Below are 20929 nucleotides of genomic sequence, written 5' to 3'. Positions count from 1 at the left end.
AAAAAAAAACTTTAAAAAAATTTAAAATAACATTCTCATGAGGTGGTGGGTTATAAGCCATACTTGAGTGTGTTGAAGAGTGAGTGGAGGAGATAGAAAAGATAGCAGACAATGCCTTCCAAGGGGCAAGGAAGTTCTCTTTTATTGAATCTTAAGTAACGGTATGCATGAAAAATTTTACTGTGTATATCTAAACCCAACATACAGACAGTGAAATGAAACCTGTCATTTTTAGCTTTAGGTCACCTATTCAGAATTACTAAGAAAGAGAGACACTGTAAGTCTTTTTGTGCAAGAATTGTTTTTGTGAAAGGCGTATGTGGTTAGCTGTCATTTAAGACTAAAATATTTTGACAAATCAAAACTCCAACTAGAACCATGGTGACTAAATTTAAGTCCATACATTGAGATATAAAACGGCACTAATCACATATTTTGCCTGTCAAAATCCCTGGCAGAGTGGATGAGGGGGGAGGCGGGAGGCGGTGGGGAATGAAGTCATAGAAGAACTAGAAAGAAAATCTGATAGGGAGAAAAAAGATGGTTATAAATGCAGCCCACTTTCTCTGTAGATTCAAATGTTTTCACTAAACAAGTCTAAGAAGGCTAATTTAAGATCTCTACAAGAGGATTTAGAAAGTCAAAACAGACGTGAAAAAGACCATGCAAGTGACAGTTAAAAGAGTAAGGAGAAATCCCTAATAATTTTTATCTCAAGTCTTTTAATCTCATTGAATTTGAATGCAATTCTAAGTTGGAGACATTAGGTAAACCTAAGGTCAGATTTGTTTTTCCTATTGATATTCAGCTGGAAAGATAAGTCATACATTATTTAAATAAAGAATAATAAATCCATTTGAAAGGGCTAGATCAAACTCATAGAGATATGTATTATTCTCCCAGAACTTTACAGACACCAAAGGCAAGGGGAAGACCCCAGAGGTCATGCAGTTCATTTTCCTGTACTTAGAGCTCTCCAGAAAGACAACTTTATTTCTTCTTAGTAATTTCGCAGAGAGGCAGTTGCTATGCTGCTCGTCCAATTTCCCCCTTAAATTTGGGTTCAGGGGTTTCTTCTCTGTTGTCTTCAACACCTTATTTACTCAACCCTTAGCAAACATCTAGTATGTCAGATACTGGACTAATTCCTGAAGTAATGAAGGTAAATAAGGGGACCTCTCTCCTCGGGAAACAGAGGGCTGAGTGGAATGAACTGAGTACCCTGGAAGTAGAAGGGAGGAATGGAATATAAACCAGATGGAGGGGCCTAAGAAAGTGCATTTGAACTGAGTCTTAAAAGTGCAGTGTAAATGAGCTAGGAGAGAGAACAAAAGCAGAACAGTTCAGGACGAGAAAGAGCACATGCAAAGATAAGAAGGTGTCAAGAGTGTGATGGGTCCAGGAGTTCCACATGCACTGGGTAAAGGCCACTGCAGGCAGGGGTGGTAGGAGGTGAGGCTAGAATAACACTTACCAAAATTCTTTTTGAGGAATATTAGGGTTGCTAGAAGCATTGCCAAAAAAAAAAAAAAAAAAAAAAAAAAAGTTTCCGGGCTCAGCTGATTTAGGGAAACAAATAAATTATATCCTTCTGGAGATCTAGAACAATATGATTATATTATCATTTTAAGAAATCCTGTAGTGTTAAACTTCATTTAATAACAAACTTATTGTACCAAAGAACTTCTTATTTTAATACAAGGCTTTCAGTGCACAGAATTGTACTCCATGGTGTACACTTTGGGAAACATGAATCTAGAATGGGAGAAAAGGCCGTGATACTTTGACTTGTAAGCCAAGCAAAGAAATTTAGACTTCATTCTGAACACATTGAGAGACAGTTGAATGCTTATTTTGACATTAACCCAGCAAATTTACCAATACCTTTAGTTATCATTTTTTTTTTTTTTTAGCTTTTTTGGTTGTTAAAGGAGGTACTGGGGATTGAACCCAGGACCTCAAATGTGCTAAGCATGTGCTCTACCACTGAGCTATTACCCTCCCCAACCAGTTATCATTGTTTTTTGTATATCAGTCTTTGTATGTAAAATTATATTCCTTTGATATAAAATACTTCTTTTAAGTTTTCCTTTAGAGTGATAATAAATTTCTCAAAATTTGGTTCTTAAATTTTTTTTTAATTTACTTTTTGACTCTTGAAAAATTGTACATAATTAATATTTACAACTTGATGAGTTTGGAGATAAGTATACATTCATGAAACTATCACCACAATCTATGCCATAAACCTATCCAACACCTACAAAAGGTTCCTCCTACTCTCTAATAACATTTGTGTGTGTTCATGTGCATGCATGCGTGTGTGTGTGTGTGTATGTGATAAGACCTGAGTTGAATGATCTTAAAGCAGGGAACAGAAATGCGCAGGGGTTCACTTTAGAGCTCTCTCTGGAAGTTTTGCATGCTGCCAACTTTGCCGGCTTTGGAGGCTACCTTGGAAAAGAGTGGAATGGGGCAGAGAGATGAGAGACTGTTGTGGCGTTTCAGAACAGCAGTGCAGGTGTGAAGTAAACCAGCAGCAATGGAATGGAGAGGAGAGGATAAACGAGAGGAATGTTGATGTTGTAGATAGAATCTGATGGGCGTTCCCAATAAAAAGAGTGGGTTCCAGAGGCTACAGAAGGTTTGGTTGAGAGGACAGGAATGGGAGGAAGCACTGGAGGTGGAAAGCCAGTGAGCAGTATGGGAATAAAAGTCCAGGCAAGGAAGGAAAACAGAGGAGCTTACATTTGGAGCAATGGCTCAGGGACACGAGGCTGAGAGTAATGTCTGGAGCTTTAGTTTCTATCAGTACGAGATGGAGGCACCGGGAGATACTATCCAAGACTCTGTGATGCTTCAAGTCTGGGATGCAGTCAGGCTTTGTCTGTTCCTTTCTAATAAAATATTCTATATTTTGGTTCCTCCTCAAGTGGTATGGTTACCTACATGCTTGGCTTCCTCTATACCTTCTTTCTGCATTGAACGTCTACAGGTAGGTCACAGATGTTAGAATATTTCCTCAAAGACAGAAAATCAGATTTAATAACTCTTGTTTGGCTCTGTCACCTGTTTACTCATCTGATTTCCTTAATACCCCCTGTTTGTAATCCAATTTTTTATTCTCCCACCAGCCTCTTTAGAATCCTCTAATTCTCATGCTCACTTCCATTCAGGAAGCGGGATGCTAATTTTTGCTTCTCTTTTTGACCACTCTCTGAAACTGCAGTTCCATGCTCTGGTCATATAGTCATACAGATGCTTGCTGGCATCTAGATGTAGTCTGTTAGGTTAAGCGCTCTGGTAGGATGACCAAACTGTCCTTGTTTGCCTGTGGCTGAAGCGCTTCTGGGATGTGGGACTTTTGTTACTAAAACCAGGAAAATCCTGGACAAATTAGGATAGTTGTTGACACTAAGTCACTCTGTCTGTCTTATTCACCACTATCTCCCAGCACTGTATAGTACCTGCCCCATGATAGACCTTAAGTATTTCAAACAAATACTAACTTAATTAACCAAATACTTAGTTTACCAGAGATCCGTATGCATTATATCATGTTATCCTGATGGCAGAGAATTCTCTATTTATTTTACATATGAGGACATTTGACACTCAGGAGGTTATCTGTCCTGGGTGACCGAGTTCACAAGTGGCAGAGTCAAAATTCGAACCCAGATCCGCCTGATTTCAAATGTGTATTATTTCCAGAATGCAACCGTGCCGGTGTAAGGCCACAGAAACAGGCCTTAGTGCTGAGCTTGGGGAGCTGTCAGAAACAGGTCCTCAGGGAAGAAGAAATGTTAATAGAGTGCAGCACTTTGTAAACTCCCGGTCATAGCTACTCCCCGTCTCTCTCCAGGGCCCTTTTCCCCAGGGCCGCTTGTTATCTGCAAGAAACACAAATTTGTGAGAAAGGGAAAATTCCTAACTATCAGCATGAGTTAGAAGTCAGACACTTGCAGTTACTTTTATCTGTGTGCACATATCATAAAATGTATGGCTTTAATAAGCCCAAGCCTTCACGTACTCTTTAAATAACAACTTTTATAACTGAAGTTAAGATGCTGCACGGATAAAAGGAAATATTTCTTCTCTGTGTTTGCTTATAGGTATCTTCACAACGGAGCCTGAGCCTTAGGTCTTTTCTCTTGACCATCTCATGACAATAGTTGGCTCGTGACACCTTCTCTTTTGGAACAAAATAACTCTCCCATCACTCTAGATTCTCCGTGTGGTTTTGATTTATACTGCAGTGTCAAATGTTCTTAATAGAATATTATTGTCAGATTAGTTACTCACATGGTAGCTATTATTTTAGTATAAAAAACAAATGTAGCTCATAATTGTAAATTGTATTGTGATTAATGAAGGTGTCATCCTTACACAGCAGTAACATATTTGCTCTTTGTTTAATCAAATTTAAAAGGAAATGGAAGAAGGAATTATGAAATGACACCTACTAGAGATGAAGCTGATAAAGGAGCTCCAGGTCAGTGCTTCTCTTTCCTGTAGATGAGCAGTCTTCTTGATATAAATTATTTGTGTAGCCAGGGGTCACGGGGGGATCAAATTGTACACAGGTTCACACATCCATCATTAATTAATCTGCTCTGAAAAATTCCCCATTTTAAAAAGAGCAATGGAAATGAAAGTAACTGAATCATGAGCATACATGATGCTTTGCCTAAAATATATATTTTAAAACTCCTCCAAATTGTCACTGTTGTGCTTTCCCAGTGTGTGAAGTGAAGACAACTCTGCAATTTGTGGGTTAGTTGGTTTAGCACATTAAATTAAAAAAAAATGTGTCTATACCATAGTTGTTCGAATATTCACTAATAAAAATGGGAGCCTAATGTAGAAAGTAATAATTGATCATCAAAATGCCCTAAGAAATATTTCCATGAATAATTTAAAGGTCAATATTTTATAGTGCCAAGTAAAAACAAAAATGCCCGCATCACTGGAAATTGGGCTATTTTGTAGTTCACATTTTTGAAGGAAGTGAAAATATTCTTATTTCTACCACCAAGTACAATGAAGCTTTGGACACCCAACGTGAGCACTGTGAGTGATAAACTCCGTGTATGATACTCTGAAGACCAATATGGTGGCCATTGCTTTAAAGAGTTTCAAACCACTCATTCGGCATACTTATTACAGCTTATTCTCTCTCTCTTTCTCTCTTGCTTAATTTTTTTCATGTATTTAATTCTGTTGGGGCTCAAGGCAATTCACCCCAAAATATGCCACAATGGCATAGTGATTATTTCGAATTAAAGTTACTTAAGAAACAGCCAGTGCAGGAGAGACACTGATCCTTCCTTCTATCTGCTTGAAAGCAGGAAATAAATCTCTTATATGAAAGGTACATTTCCTGCATCTGGAGATAGAAGGATGTCCTTAATGCTAGAGGTAGAGAATTCAGGCCAAGACTCTTGTATAAAGAAACCTTTAATTTACTGCCCAAGCCCAGATTCTGTTTAGATTCTTCACTAATGGAGCACCCCAAAACCTAAATTTCTTTGTTCTGTCAATTTGTCATACATTCATTGTTTCTTTGTCTAAAAGGTATAAAAGCTGCCTGCTCTGGCCACTTCTTGGGTCTTATTTCTTTGAGACCTCCCCAGTGCATGAATTAAAATGTGTTTCTTCTTCCGTTAATCTGTTTTGTATCAACTTTATGATTAGTCCAGCCACAAGAACCCAAGAGGACTTCAGGAGGAAGTTTCCTACTCCCTGCCAGTTCAATTATCTATCTAATAGTTAAGTAACTTGGTGACAAAAGAGATTTTATCTAACCTCGTATTTCCCACAAAATCCAGCATAATAACTCACATCTTCTTGTCACTTGTAAATCTGTATTGATTGCTTGATCTATAATTTTGGAATAACTGTGTTAAGAACATGGAAAGATTGCTATCGAGACAAGCAAAATAAATTGATGTCACATAGCTCAAAGTTAAGGGATTAATCAATTACACTTCAAATTTGATAGAAGGAATAATATCCCACTAATTACCAGAATTTAATGATCCATCCTTGCCATCAATTTCTTGCTGCTGCCACGAGCTAGGAGAGGACCTGATAGCTGAATCAGATGTGGTTGGCTGAACACAGGCTTCTTACTGATGCCCAATAAGGTTCATCATTTTTGCCATTCTTGACCAGGACTAGTTCTATTTAAAAGTCTTGTTTAAGTTGTTTTCACAACATTATGCTCATTTATGGAATCTCAGTGCTTTAGAAAACTTCTACTTTTTTTTTTTTTTTGATGGGGGCTTCCTTAGGTTATTTTCAAATGTAAACAGCTATCCAGCGATTAAGTGACATCTGGCATTAGGTTAGGAGTCAAATGACAAATGACTGCCAGGGTAGGGGGAGGAGTTAAAAAGGCTAATGCAAAAGACAGGACCATGCTGTCCCCGCCTCTTCGGTGGAAGCGGGCTCACCAAGTGACCATGACCAAGTGGGAGGTGTAAGGGAGGGTGTAGAAGTTTCTCTTTTCTGCTCCATGTAGGGAAGGATATAGAAGTTCCACACACGAGTAGGTTACAAATGTAAACTGATTTTTTTTTCCTAATTAACGTGGACACTCTGATTAATAGTCCGCAACTGTGACAGAGAAGTCAAGACTCTTGGACACTCAGGTGCTGAGGATGGTTGAGAATAAACTTCTGGAGAGATTTTTAAGCACAAGCTGAGATGTATAACATGTGTTAAAAGAGAAATGTCTAAGGTCTTTTTAAAAAAAATTTTCCTTTAATTATTGAGAAATACATCCCAGGTCTTTATTTCTGAAAAAAATCGTTCTGTAAAAGAATGATGTTTCATTGGCTAATATTCCTTATATTTACTGGCTTTAATAAAAGGTTACGTTTCAGTGCCGAAAGATACATTGTGTGAACAAAAATTGCAGGTCCAGTGTCTTTGAGTGGTAAATAAGCCTAATTTTAAAGACTGGCTTTCCTAAACTAAAAACACAGCATAGAAGCACATTGTAAGCCTGAACAGAATCACTAGTAATGAATTAAGCCAACCACTGATTTAGGAACAGAAGGGACAATGTGGATTTTATTTCCTAACTTTTGAAGCAAACCCCATATCACTGAGCAATACTGAGTCTCTCAATTCCTGGCTGTTCATTTATATATGTTCATTTGTAGCAACATATACTTTATTATTGAAAAAAAAATCTGCAAAGAGGTTACATAATTAAAAAAAATTTCCCTCTCCACCACACAACTAAAGGAATGCTCTAAAAATTTTCGGGCAGAAGCACAAAATTTTAGATAAAACCCTAATATGAAAATAGAATATTAGTTCACTAAGGAAGGTCACTGATTATATTGCCAGTTTTTTAAAAAACAGCTATGTGGAAATATAATTTACCTACCATACAACTCACCCATTTAAAGTGTACAATTCAGTTGTATTTAGTAAATTCAGAGTGCAACCATCACCACCATCAATATTAGAAAATTTTAATGATCCCCCCAAAGCAACTCCATAGCTATTAGCGATCCCTTTCCATTTTTTTAACCCCAAAACCTCAGCTTAAGGCAGCCACTCACTGACTTTCTGCCTCTCTGGACAAACATGTGGTCTTTTGTGAGAAGCTTATTTCATTAGCATAATGTTTTTCAAGGTTTATTCATGTTAGAACATGTATCAGGATTTCATTCCTTTCTTACTGCCAAATAATCTTTTATTTATATGAATACATGGACCACATTTCATTTATAAATTTACCAGTGATGGACATTTGAGTTGTTTCTACTTCTCTGGTTATTATGAATAATGCTGTGAACTCCTGTGCATGTTTTTCTGTGGCGGTAATATGCTACTACTGGCTGTATTCAGCAGACCTGCAGGCCTTTTTGCCCAGGCTCGAGAGCAAAGAAAGAACCCAGAGACAGTGAAAGAGACAAAAACAGTTCATTGGGCAGGGAGTTTTCCATGTCTGAACCAAAGGGCCTGGAGACTCACCCCACCAGGGATGGCAGACAGCAGGCAGGACACAGCAGAGATCTTTGCTACTTGGGGGAGAAGGAGGCTCCCATTTATATGGAGAATTGATGTTGGCTCATCAGTTACCAGGGAAACCAGCAGCTGGGGCAGGGGCCAACCACGTAGGTGGTTACTAATTAAGCCCTATAATTAAGAGGATTGGACAGTCATGGAGTGAAACAGGGACTGGTTGAGCAGGGGGTGTACAGACAATAAGAGAACAGCCATCCTGAATGGCCTGGCCACACACTGTGCCATCTAAGGAATGTTGCTTGCTACCTGGTTCTACAAGGGTTAGTCTTACTAGCCACTGCAGTCATTGACCTGCACTACACCCTGAAAGGAACTGAGGGTGCAGGTCAGAGATGAGGCACTCTGTGCTCTGGGGAAACTGGCACAGCAGAGGCCCAGATAGTTAGAGGTTTTTCAAGAGAAGATTTCATGAACTCGGATTCTTGTATCTTCCCATACTGAGCTATCTGTTTCTCGGGACTTCTACTGAGGTGTTTGATTGCATGTACCCGCTTGGCCAAAATCACATATACACTGGCCTCCCCCTCCCAGTCCTCTTCAGAGCTGTTTCTCAGAACTGTCACAGAGGCTGTCTCCTGGGCAATGGTCCTCAGAAAGTCACTGAATAAAACTGAAACTCACAGCTCTCATGTGGTGTGTGTTTATTTCAGTCTCCATATGTTTTCTTTTGTAGGGGAGGCGTATAGACCTAGGAATAGAGTCGCTAGGTTATAGGACAGCTGTCTGTTTAATCATTTGAGGAACCGCCAGACTGTTTCACCAAGTGGCTACACCGTTTTGTATTTCCACCAGTTTTCCATGTGCTTTCCAACTCTGGGTACTGAGACGCACCTCCAGGGCTCACTGTAGTTGTTGATGTTTGCTTGTTTATATTTTTAGTTGCTTGGCTGGATATTCCAGTGGAATCTGTTTCCTCACAGCATGCTGCCTCCGAGGACCCAGCCTTCGGCAGCGCACACAGTCACGTTGGGATGACAGTGGCTTCAGCAGAACTCTCTCTGGCTGTCTTTTTCCCTGATCTCTGTTAAACTGTCAGCCTCTGATGGTATCACACCCAGGCTGCCAGCCTCCTTTAATTGCTGGCTGATTGTTCTATTGTTTTCAACAATGTCCTGGGGCATAAACTGCTCCACAAGCCAATCTAATTAAACTCCATTCTCTGCAGGGCTAGTCTTTGAAGCTTGCCTTTGACGTTTGTTTTCTGACCTCAGAAGGGATCTTCTTAGCTGCCTCTTTCCCTGGTACTCTCGGTTAAACTTCTACCTGGTCTATGGTTTGGCTTGTTGTTCTCATAGAGCTATGAGCCCCCTTTTAATTGCTTCCCACCAAAATGTCTGTACCACTGCTCTGGCAGGGGTGGGGTGGGCGGCACGGACAGTAACCCACTTCTCAAGAGATAACATCCCTTCTTCACAAGTGGGCCATTGTGCGGAGCATTGGCTTCTGGTCTTGGCTTGCTGCCTCAGGTGTAGAAACTTTGCCCCACCCACAGGCGAGTGGAGATGAGGTAACGAGGAACAAGTGTGCTTGGCGGGCGGCGCCTGGAGGAAGGCTCCCAGCGTTGGAGCGCGCTTGTCTGGAACAAAGCTTCTGCAATGCTTAGCTGGAGGATGAGAGGTCCCGGCACCCACCCTGCCAGGGGAGCCGGTGAAACCGCAGGGGAAGAGATGCCTGTGTTCCTGGCTGCACCTGCCTGGAGTGGAACTCTGGTCACGGTGAGCTGGGGGAAGGGAAAGTAAAGGCTCAAAATGCCACAGACTGTCTCTGTTCTTATCAAGATTGCATAGATTTTCTGAAGTGTTTCTCCACTTGCTGTATGCCCTTAGGACCATATCCAGACTTTAATTTTTTTCTTTCATTAATTTTCACTGGTCATGGTGTTTTCACCAGCGATAGGGTCAGCTGAGCTCCTTATGTTGCCATTCCAGAGCTGGCCCTGCCAGCATGTGCAATCTGTATAAATGCCAACTTGGTTAAGGCACAAAGGAAATTCTAATAACTACAAGTGAACAAGGGCATGTTGCCTCCAAAGGACCTAAAATCAGTTTTACATCACACTTTTTGGAACAGAAAGTTTGTTGCAAGGAGATAATGGAATATTACTAAAGTATTGAAGGAAAAGATAAAGAAATAAACCAGCTATTTAAGTATTTATGATCTCACAGTTCCTGTGGGGCAGGACTACAGGCACAGCTTAGCTGGAGTTTCTGCTCAGGGTCTCACCGTCTGCAATCTAGGTACTAGCCAAGCTGCATTGTCATCAGAGCCGTGCCTCGGGGAGGTTCTGTGTCTAAGTTCCTTCCAGTTGTTGACAACTCATTGCCTTGGTGCTATAAACTGAGGTTGCCGTTTTATTGCTCACTGTTGGCTGGGGCTGCTCTCAGCTACTAGGAACCCCTTCCCCCATCCCCAGTTCCTTACTATGTGCGCTTCCTCAAAGGCCGCCTCTCAACATGGCGGCCTACATCAAGGCCAGTGGGAGAATTTCTCTCTCTGGCCTTCTAAGTCAGAGTCTTATATAATGTAACACATTCATAGGAGTCACATTGCATCACCTCTGCTATATAAAGTAACTTAATCAAAGGCTTGACATCTTATCATTTTTGCCATGATATATCATTTAGAAGCACTGGCAGGTTCCATTTGCACTCAAGGGGAGGCAGTTATACAAGGGTGTGGCTCGTTGGGGGTCATCTTAATGTGAGTCCACCAAATCTTTCTAAATGAGGAACTTTTAAAAAGAACATTTAATACATTCCAGCATACAAAGTTTTATTTAATTTCAGAGTAGTCAGTGGTGCGTTACTAGTTGAACACTCAGTTCACAGAGAAGAGTCTGAACACCATCCTTGGAAACCTCCCCGATGCAGCATCTCTTCTCCCAGGGCAGTGCCCTGACCTTTGTGTCTTTGCTCTGGAGGCTCTGGTGGGAATCGCAACATCAGATTATCGATATACATTATTTATTTTCCATTTCTACTTTACATTCTGCAGCTTCAGCCTCCAAGGAGTAGGGTACATCCTGGCAAACGGTTAGTTCCAAACTCAATCTTTAAAAAGTAGGAACTTGGGGAGAAGAAAGATGTGAGGAGGAAGGACTGGGTTAGCCAAGGAGAAGATTTTAAGAGACAAATGTATACATGAGATGAAGAACAGGAAGGGCAAGGGAACCAAAGGGTAGACTTCATCATCTTGATTATAGTTTAGTAGCAAATCCAAAGTGGAGTAAACGCAGTTGTTTACTCACACACTTATTTTTCAATCTTCAGCTAATCAGTTAATGAAACATATAAAAATAAAAGTTTAGAAGGTGGGAGGAACATTCAAGGCTAAGGCATTACCTAAGATTAACATAATGAGTTTCATTCTATAGTCAGCAGTGACTCCAGCTAAAAAGTGTTAAGGCAGCCGGTGACTTACCAATGTGACATGAAAAGGTTATTTCTCTGTACAGATTTTTTGTTTTTTTAATCGTTCTACTTCTCTTTCCACATGGTCCTAGTATTTGGTGGACTGCAAGTATTTGTCAGCCTAGAGGCTGCGGTTGGCTTTGATTTCCAGAAGCTGATTAATGATGGTCTTCCCAAGTAAGCAGAAGTTACCAATAAAATTGACTCTAATGGGTGCTTGGGGTGTTGTTATTACACAGCTGCAGACAGTAAGCCAAGAGGGGAACAGATGATGTACATCTTGAGATCAGGAGAAGAGGTGGTGCTTGGAGTTACAGCTGAGTAGGAATTTCAGGGTATTTATAGTATTTTTATTGTATTTGTGGTACATCCGTTGATTTGGCAAGAGTGTAGTATTAAGAGAGCCATGGATCTAATGCTCAAAAACATGTTGAACAGAGGCTGACAACTGCTAAGTCTAGCCAGGCTTCTAATATGTCTATGCCAGTCACTGATGTGCAAGAGGCTTATAAGTCAGAAAGTCTGCTCATACTGTTGCCCCAGAAGGGGAAGGGAAAAGACCCAAGTTCTTGTCATAACCTGGAAGATAAGAATTCAGATGGAAGACAGAGTGTTGTGAAGCTAAAGATTTTAAAAGATTTATCATCAAAGGGAAAGTGCACCTCCAAGAATGGGAGGTGGGCTGATCCAAGGGCAGATAGGAGCAGTCTTTGTCCCCTTCTCTTATACCCTCGCTCAGGGGTGGTCTCGTGATTGACCTCTCTTGCCCCTGGAGTGCTTAGTCATGCTTGTCTTTTTTGTGCATGTCCTTATCCATGATGCACATAGAAAAACCCATGGAGGGGTGGCCAAACCACAGTGCTAATTATATCACAATGAGCATTGTGTCATGCCCGGTTAAGTCCTTGTTGCTACCTCGCAGTTTTGTCTGTCATGTTCTAACTGATTTCTCGCTGGCACTCATTTAGAGGAAGTAAAGCCCCTTTATGCTGAAGGCAGGCATACCTCCATCTTCTGGGCCAACCTCCTTCCCCTCCACCTATCTGCCAAATGCCCCCACTTATCTAACTACCTAACATTACCTTTCAACTGCTTATTCTCTTTGTTGAATTTTTGTTCTTCAGTTTTATTATTTTGGATTTTCAGAATGAATGCCCCAAACCTTACATGACCTGCAAGATTTCCTGTTATTTCTTCCTTGGCCTCTTTTCAGCTATTGCCTCTGCTGCTCCAGTCTTGCTGGATATTATTTCCTTCAAAGCATCTGACTCATTCTTGCTTGGATTTTTTCATACATGCCGCTCCCTCCACTACCAATACTCTTTCTTTCCCTTTCCCTGATTGACCCTACTCGTTGTTCATCTCTCAGGTTGCCTGCCCCTTCCTTGAGGAGGCCTCTCCCCATCCGCATAGTAAAATTAGTCTCCCTGAAATATGCTCTTAGAACTTATATCTGCTGTGGTCCACAACACTTATAATGCTGCTCAGGATATATTTTCCATCTTCCCTGCTAGACCAAAAGCTCCCTGAGGGCATGTCACTGCTGTGTCCTCAACTGCTGGTATTTTGGGGCACCCAGAAGATTCTTAAAATACAGTAGTAAACCCAGATCACCACATGGATGCATTGAGAAAAACAATTTTTTGATTGGCTTACTACTTTTATCTAGGTAATCTTAGTGTTAATAACAGCAAGAGCCAAGATTTATGTAGCCAGATGCTGTCCTAAACACTACCCATCTATTAATCTTTGCCATAATATTTGGGGATAAGGACTCTTAATATCCTCATTTTAGGAACAAGGTACAAAGGTAAAATGACTTGCTTAAGGTAAATCATTCCACCATATGGTGTGATGGAGCTGACATTCAAACCCTGACCACTTTGATCCTCAGCAAACAAAGACAGTTCTTGTTTCATACTCAGGAAGTAACTTTCTCAGGGTTTAGAGTGAATCATAGCCACCTGGCAGCATTAAAAAAAATAAATAACATTTCCCTGGACCTAATATGGAAGATTCTGATTTAGTAGCCTGGGTTGGGGCTTAGAAATTTGTATTTTTAACCCATAATTCTAATAGGTTAAGTGCAGGTGTTCACAGGTCATCTTGAGAAGCGTGGACCTACATATCCTTAAAGAAAACTCATTTAATCCTTTGAGTTCTTTTATATGGTAAGATGTAAGATTGAAATTCTAAATTGGTTTTCTAGGTTTAAAAGTCATTTCTATGTGCCAAACCAATCTTATCTTGATGCAATCAAAAACCAATATGAATTAACCCAATTAACTACATTCAAAATGAAGGATCGCAGGATGAATGATCATCATAAGCACATATGCTGTTTGGATAAGATTGTCCTCACATTCTAGGAATCAGAGCTCCTATCAGTGGTAGAGTGTGGTTTGGGTCCTTCAGACAAACTTGGCCATCATCAATGTCATCAGTTTATATAGCTCTCTTTAGTTCTTCTGGGTTGCAAGTAAGAAAGAACTTGCAGAAAAAAAAAAAAAAAAGATGAAATACATTTGGCTAATTTAGGTGAAGGAAATCCAGAACCACCTATAAAATTAGCCTGTTGTCTTATTTTTATAATAATCGCCTCTGCTCCACTCTGAGAAATGAGCATGGGCCTGAAATGACTTGCTTGTGGTTGACTGTGCCATCCCCATAGAGAGTACGTTTTCCTCTTTAACCTCTTTTGTGTATTTCTCACTAAAAATTACATCTTCAGTCAGACAGAAATATAGCACCTGCCCTGATTTCAGGCTTTCCTTTGTCAAGTTGCACTTGGTGAATCCACGATCAGCTTCTCCTGAGGCCAATCAAACAGGGTAATAAGCCAGCCCAGACTGACCTAATTAAGTTTAATTAGTTGTTTCTTTATCTTCAAATTTCCTAGCCAGGTGGATTTTATGGTTTTTATTAAACAACGAAGAAGAGCTGAATCTCTGGAATTAGTTGGCCTCTCAGGTGCTTTCTGTTGGTCATAAAACTCCAGGAAACCTGAGGTCTCCATAAGGAAGTCAAACGATACTAAAAAACAATTTGACTCTGCTTCTTTTCGGTTCTCTTTTAAATGGAAAGCCTTCCAGTCTCAGTTTGAACAAACATTAATCTTATCTCTTGTTCTTGGTCAGAATTGTGGTGGTTTGGTGGACCTTACAGGGCAGTCTCAGTCTCACCACTCCCCCAACTAATGTCTTTTTCCACTTTATTAGTTAGAAGTCAGCTGGATGAGTTGGAATAGAGACAGTGAAGAGGGTTTCAAGGAAGAGTGAAAAATCTAGAATGAAAGCAGAACTAAAGTAAGCCAAGAGGTGAGTCAGACGGAGAACAGACCTCCTAAGAGGTGTTGGCCTTGGAGAAAATAAATGAAGAGAATTGTTAATAATTAAGAGGAAAATAAGGATTAGAAAGGGGCTGCATTGAGCTAATTTCATATTAAGCTGTTTTGGGGCCAGTGATTTTATACAGATATTACCAATATTAGGCGCCAGGGCCCTCGGAGAAGTGTTATTTTAATTTTCTTAAGTCTTAAAACAACAATACTGCAAGCTGATTATTATCCACTTTCAATTAATAGACACCTAATTGCTTTTTATATATCCACGTAGTTGCCCACACATACCCATCAAAGGGTGCCTAGGTGCCTCTCTCTCTCTCCCTCCCATTCCTGGCCGTTCTTCTTTCTTCTTCTCAGTCTATCCCTCACTTTCCTGATCTCAGCCCCATCCTTGTGCCCTAATCTCTCTCCTCCCTTTCTCTTCCTTCTGTCCTTTCTTTCTCTCACTCCCACACCCCTTTCTTCCTGGTCCTCCTCTTCTGTATTCCTTCCCTTCTCCCTTCCCATCCCTGAACTCAGTGCTTATCAAACTTTTCTGTACTCTGTAATCACCTGGTGGGGGGGGGGGCGGTGCTTGTTGATACACCAGTTGCTGGCCTCTGCCCTCAGACTGTGATTCAGTAGGTCGGCATTGGGGCCTGAGAATTTGCATCTTTAACAATTTCCCAGGTGGCACCGCTGCTTCCGGTCCAGAGATCATACTTTAAGAATCACTTCTTTAACTGATGGGGTGAGCTGATCTCTGCTTTCAAAGTTTAATCAACAGAACTTTAGCTCAGTCTTAGAATTTGTTTGGGAAATTGCCAGTATTGTCCTAGGCAACATCTATTGTTACTCTGTGTAATGAAAATTGGTGTTATGGATACTTAAAAATGAATATTTGATAGCTTTTCTGATGCCATATTATAATATTAATGCTATCAATCAGAATCACTTTCAAAATGGGAAGAATTGAAGCTCCCAAATTGGGGTAATCCCTGAGCTGTAGGTAATGCTGCCGCAGTGAGTTGGAGAGGCAGGAAAGTTAGGAAAGCATAAAGGATTGCAAAATTTTTCACCTGATATAAACAATTTCTAAGTTAATTGCTTTTTGAGTCTGTTTTTCTTTGCTTCTGCTGTCTTGTGCACTATTAAACCATTGCCCCCGATACATATTAAATATGATTTAGTGACCCTATCTTTGGGAAGAGATGTTAAGACTTAAAAGGGCTACTTTCCTGGTTTCTGGGAGAGGACTGGTGGTTCTCAGGTGGCAGGACCACACTGCAGACAGACTAAGGCCTATGGCCGGGGACACAGAGCAATAATCGAATGGTATTGCCAAAAACATTTTTTCGGCCCTAAATTTGAAAATAAAGTGCTCAGCAACATTTGATTACTCCTTCCTCCTAGACACATTCTCACGTGGTCCTTTCTGATACTTCTGGGATTTCACTGGCAACTTTCTCTTTCCGTTGCTGATCCTCCTCTCCAACCTCTGAATGTTGAAATGCCTTGGAGTCTTCAGATCTCTTTTCTTCAGATGTCTTTTCCATTTATACTCATTCCCTGAGTCATTTACACAGCCTTGTATCTTGAAATAAGTTATATGTGCTAATGCAGTCTACATTTATATCTTCAATCCCGAGCACTCCTCTTAGTCCAGACTTCTGCTTGAATGTCTGATTTCTACCTCTTTTATACCATGGTCACATATAATGTCCTTTTCTTCTAGAAACTGTTGCCCTCCCAGTCTTTTCCATCCTAATATATTGTACTTCCATTTCCTCAGTTGCTGAGGCCAAACATGTTGGTGCCATTCTAGTTTCTTCTCCTTTCCCTTTCTAGTCCATTAATCAATCCTGTTATCTTCATTTTCAAGATACTTCTAATCGAATTCACTCTTATCCAGACAACATTGTTTATACCTCAGGCTCCAGAAATATCCTCCTAACTGATTGCTTGGCTTCAGTCCTTACCCCTCCGTGGTCTTCACAGCACCCAGAGGGATCTTATAAAACACAAATTTTATCACATCCATTTTTTGCTCAAACTTCTCCAATCATTTCACTCCACATCTTCTTTTACTGTAGAAAGTCTCTTCGTGTGGCAGAAAAAATGACTAGATTATAACCATTGCTATACTTACACCATCCAGACTAACAGACTCAAAGGAAGGAGGCTTAGATGCATGAAATCTCTGGGAAGGCCCTGGATTTATCCAGCTTAGAGTCTGTGTTTGTTGCTAGGCCAGCCACCAGTGTGGCGGAAGGGAGCACTGTCATGGGTCAGTCTGGGTCACAGGGTCACATGTGAATATGGGTTTGGTGATTGTATCATTAGGACCTCTGTTACTCACAGGTAGTCCTAAATACAACAGTGGCTTAAACAAGATAGAAGTCCAGGAACACTTCAGCTCTGTAGAATTCTTAGGCACTCAAGTTTTATTTTCTCTTGTTGTTATGATGTGACGTCTCCATTCTCAAGATCACCTCATAATCCAGGGTTGCTGTTCCAGCTCTGATCTTCAAATTCTTATTCCATCTAGCAGGAAAGAAGGGTCATAGAAAAAAAAAAGATTAAAAGCATTTGCCACAAGTCTTTCAAGAGGATTCTAGAAGATGCTTTATGAAGCTTTATCTCATCTGCCACAACTTAGACACATGACCTTTACACTATTTAAGTGTAAAAAAGAAGATTGAGAATCATAGTATTTATTCTAGTTGGTTATTATTTTTCTGTATTATTATGGAGGTAAAGAAAATCATCTTGGAAGGCAATTAACATCTCTGCTACTATAGCTTCCTATGATTGCTAATTCTACCATTTCCTGGGAAGATAACAGCTACCTACTAAAAATAAACATGCCAGTAAAGGCTTAAAGAAAGCTAGAAAAGTTCCCTCAATGGTTTGTCATATTAGTAACCTCTCATTTTATAGGCTCATAGTGAATTTCGTCACCTTTCTATTACAAAATCTATGCACTTACCACCTAACCCACATTGGTCTACATAGTAAAGGTCTAAAAATGAGACTTGTGTCTACTGATAGTAAGAAACTTAAAGTTAAAATGGTGGTGTAAGATGATCTCATTTATTGAACTAGTAACTTACCTTTCCAAAGCAGATCTAACTATTTTGGACCCTAATGTTTTAGTACAATCATTAACTTATCTACATGTAAAGGTACATGAATTTTTCTTTGTTTTGATGAATGATTAACAGGTTTTTTAATGTTCAACAATGATGAAAAACAAAATTTGGTATTTATTAAATAAGAGGAGTGGTAAAATTAACATTGTTCTGATTGTCTAAAACCTGGTTCAGACTTTATAGTGTTTGCAGTGCATGTTTGTCATTTTACAATGACCTGATATTTATTTGTTCACTTAGTAATAGAATCCCAAGTTTGGGGGGAGGAATTACTTGCTGTCTCACTGTATATAATTTGGCACAATCATTACCCAAGCTGTCTTGGCCCTTCTAACCATGGGACTTAGTTAGGTTCATGAGACTCTTCTCCCTGCACTTTTGAGTTGAGTGACAAAGACGAAAAATATTTGGAGCTCATTCTTTTGACAAGAGACTAGAGAACTGCCTGGTCCCAAGACTGCTGAACATCTCTGGTTCCTGCCCATTTCTAAGCCTGATTTTTTCTAGCTTTTTATTTGATTTCTGAAGTCTTCTGATATACTTCTGTTTCCACATTTTTCTTAACGTAGCCAGTGTCGAATTTTGTTGCTTGCACTCAAACAATGATATATACACAGCGGTGGAAACTATTGGATTATATTGCTATGTTTGACCTCTCTACCTAACTCCAGAGAACTTCTGTGCTGAATTTATAAATCTAGCCTGAGGAAAAAAAGCCATATCTTAGTCTCTTCTACTATAACCTTTTCCTACTGCTAACTGTAAAATTCTCTAGATGCTAAATAAGGGAAGGATGTGCCACTCCAAGTTCATTGTGATTATCTGTAAGTGACATTTGGTCTCTTAATCTCCATAAAATTTTGCTTGGAGTGTCACCGTTAGTTCTATCTTAGTTTTTTTTTTTTTTCTTTCTGTTTTAATCTTGATTTGGAGGGAATAGTATCTGTTAGCATTATAGACACATGATGAGAAATGTTTAATGAGTTACCATTTCCTCAGGCTCAAATAATTTAGTACATGAAACGAGATGGTTGGTCTATTTCACCTAATCGAATTAAATTTAATTAGTTAGTGCTTTTATTTCTATTTTTTCTCATTTTCATGTAGATTTTACAATTATAAATATCAAATTTCTATTGGATGCGTCTCTACTACACAAATCACTGAAAAGTAGAAAAAAGTAAAAAATTCTTTGGTTATTATGACACAAGAAATATTCAGTATTGGATATTTCTGAGCTGAAATATATTCATCAACAAATAATTTTTGTGTGAGGACTATGGAAGCTCAGCACTGCAAGAAGGTTGGAGGAGGGTCTTTAAAAGAAGTATAAATCTATGATCTTTATCCTCATGGAAACTAAGAGTCTCACTAAAGACAGTGAGAATTAAATGTTGTTGGGCATCGACCACACCCTCACCTTTCTTGAAATAAAAGATAGTTTAGTTAAGTCCAGCCAGATACTTTGACTTGGCTTCCCCCCTACCCACTTTCTGACCTGAACTTCTATCCTGGTGTGTTGTTGGTTTAGTTTTATCCCTGAATGATGCTGTTGACTTGAAAGCCTATACATTTTATCCTTCCCCCATGCCTTAGACAGTATCTTGCCCTCCTTGGAAATCTTAGAAGGATCTGCGGACTTCAGGATGCACACTGGCACTAAGAAAGTATATAATAACATTTTAAAGCATACGTCAAAGGAGTAAATTTTGACAAGTTTATTTAGACTGTATCTCTCTACATATTGGGTAAGATCATTCATGATAATCTTTTCTTTCTGATTTATTATAAGCAATAAGGTCCTTGGCATAAAAGGTAAGTCAAAGAGCAAGTCAACAAATGAAAGCTTTTGTTTTCATTTTAGAGTTATTTGTCTTGGGGTCTTTCCCAGACATCTTATCCTGTCTTCATGGGCCCTTCAAATACCAAGGCTCACCAGCCAACCAGGACATGGCAGTCCCACGTCGATGAGGGTATCCCTGCCACCGTGCTGCTCAGAGGAGTGCTCTCCTTCTTAATGTCCAGAAGCAATTGACAGCCACCGACCCTGTGGGGATCATTTTGAGCTTGCAACAATTTTATCTTTTTTATGTTTCTTCCAAGTTTTCCCAGTTTTAGTCTCTTTGCTTTGAATCTTTCAACAATCATAACTGTGCTTACTGCTTCCAACATAGACATTTTTTCTTCTTAAACTTTTAGGCCTTCACTAAAATTTATTGATAAGAAATATGGAACTTCAGAATCTGCTTGAAGATTTAAAACTCAGCCTCCACGTTGGCCCTAGAAGCTTTGTCACAAGGAAAACTGTTCACTGGGCATAACTTTTCCCAGTGAACCCCTGATGGTCGTTAGTAACTTTGCTTTCTTTTCTATGTACTCATAATCCATTTGTTTAATAACCTGTTCTAAACTTTAGTCAGGGAACAATGCTGATGTAAACCATTGGGCTGAACAGAATTTAATAATCTGTAAATCCAGATATTTGACAGTGTTTAGTGTTATAATACTGCTTTTAAAAGTTTTCATAATTTGAGGGGAGGGTATAGCTCAGTGGTAGAGCACATGCTTAGCATGCACAAGGTCCTGGGTTCAATCCGCAGTACCTCCTCTAAAAATAAACAAACATAATTACCCCCCACCCAAAAAAGAAAATAAAAGTTTTCATAATTTGAAGATTCAAAAAATAGTTAAGCCCATCTACAAGTTCTTTCTATCTCTTGGTATTTAATTTTTCCCAAAGAAAGCTGATTATCTTCTTACCTGTATTATATTTGATTTTAGTTATCACCTAATAAGGTTTATTCCTACTTTCCCCATTTTGAAAATTATTTTTATTTTTAAAAGGTAAAAGCACAATAGAATTAAGAATTTTGATAAGCTTACTTTCTCTCTCATAGGAATATTATACTATTTTCATAAGAAGTTTTAAAACCCGGGCAAGCTTTTCAATGCAAGAGTTATTATGCACATATCATACAGAAGAATCTCACATGAATATT

The 20929-nt window shown here is 39.5% G+C and overlaps 1 long non-coding RNA gene across 1 annotated transcript in view; it reads left to right on the top strand.

Moving 5' to 3' along the window:
• Positions 1-9657: 9657 nt before the first annotated feature.
• The window catches only part of LOC116663722, a 134918-nt gene continuing 123646 nt past the window's right edge, over positions 9658-20929 (top strand). Inside the window, exon 1 of the long non-coding RNA XR_004320010.1 lies at positions 9658-9761. This is a non-coding gene — a long non-coding RNA (uncharacterized LOC116663722). The remainder of the gene's footprint in view (positions 9762-20929) is intronic.

Source organism: Camelus ferus, chromosome 5 (assembly GCF_009834535.1).
Source record: "Camelus ferus isolate YT-003-E chromosome 5, BCGSAC_Cfer_1.0, whole genome shotgun sequence".
NCBI classification, from domain to species: Eukaryota; Metazoa; Chordata; class Mammalia; order Artiodactyla; family Camelidae; genus Camelus; species Camelus ferus.
This window is presented reverse-complemented; position numbering and strand designations above follow the sequence as displayed.